Source organism: Triticum dicoccoides, unplaced genomic scaffold (assembly GCF_002162155.2).
Source record: "Triticum dicoccoides isolate Atlit2015 ecotype Zavitan unplaced genomic scaffold, WEW_v2.0 scaffold136840, whole genome shotgun sequence".
NCBI lineage: Eukaryota > Viridiplantae > Streptophyta > Magnoliopsida > Poales > Poaceae > Triticum > Triticum dicoccoides.
Genome location: NW_021196844.1, coordinates 1 through 758, shown reverse-complemented (window position 1 = coordinate 758; position 758 = coordinate 1). Strand labels below are relative to the sequence as shown.

General features: G+C 51.6%; 1 pseudogene; it reads left to right on the top strand.

Annotated features, from left to right (window-relative positions):
• The first annotated feature begins 368 nt into the window (after positions 1-368).
• Positions 369-518, top strand: LOC119343661 (annotated as a pseudogene).
• Positions 519-758: the final 240 nt, after the last annotated feature.

Below are 758 nucleotides of genomic sequence, written 5' to 3'. Positions count from 1 at the left end.
AAGTTAAGCGTGCTTGGGCGAGAGTAGTACTAGGATGGGTGACCTCCTGGGAAGTCCTCGTGTTGCATTCGCTTTTTAATTTTTTTCGTGCCGCTTGCAAAACAAAACGCACGTGTTAGTAATATATTTACCGTGTTTTATTATTTTGCACGAGTGCGGTAAGTCATAGCTGGGTGCTCACGATTCACGGGTCCAGCGTCGGCGTTGTGGCGCGGCAAGCGTGCACTGGTGCGGTTGAGAGGGAGGGGTGGAAACCGCGTTAAACTCGTCTCCGTAGTTGAGAGGTAGCGGCCAAAGCAATGTACAATCGTCTTTGTAGTGGAGCTGGGAGGGGCAACGTTAAGGGACGAAGACCGGGGTAACATGTCGGATGCGATCATACCAGCACTAAAGCACCGGATCCCATCAAAACTCCGAAGTTAAGCGTGCTTGGGCGAGAGTAGTACTAGGATGGGTGACCTCGGGCGAGAGTAGTACTAGGATGGGTGACCTCCTGGGAAGTCCTCATGTTGCATTCCCTTTTTAATTTTTTTCGCGCCGCTTGCAAAACAAAACGCACGTGTAAGTAATATATTTACCGTGTTTTATTATTTTGCACGAGTGCGGTAAGTCATAGCTGGGTGCTCACGATTCACGGGTCCAGCGTCGGCGTTGTGGCGCGGCAAGCGTGCACTGGTGCGGTTGAGAGGGAGGGGTGGAAACCGCGTTAAACTCGTCTCCGTAGTTGAGAGGGAGCGGCCAAAGCAATGTACACTCGT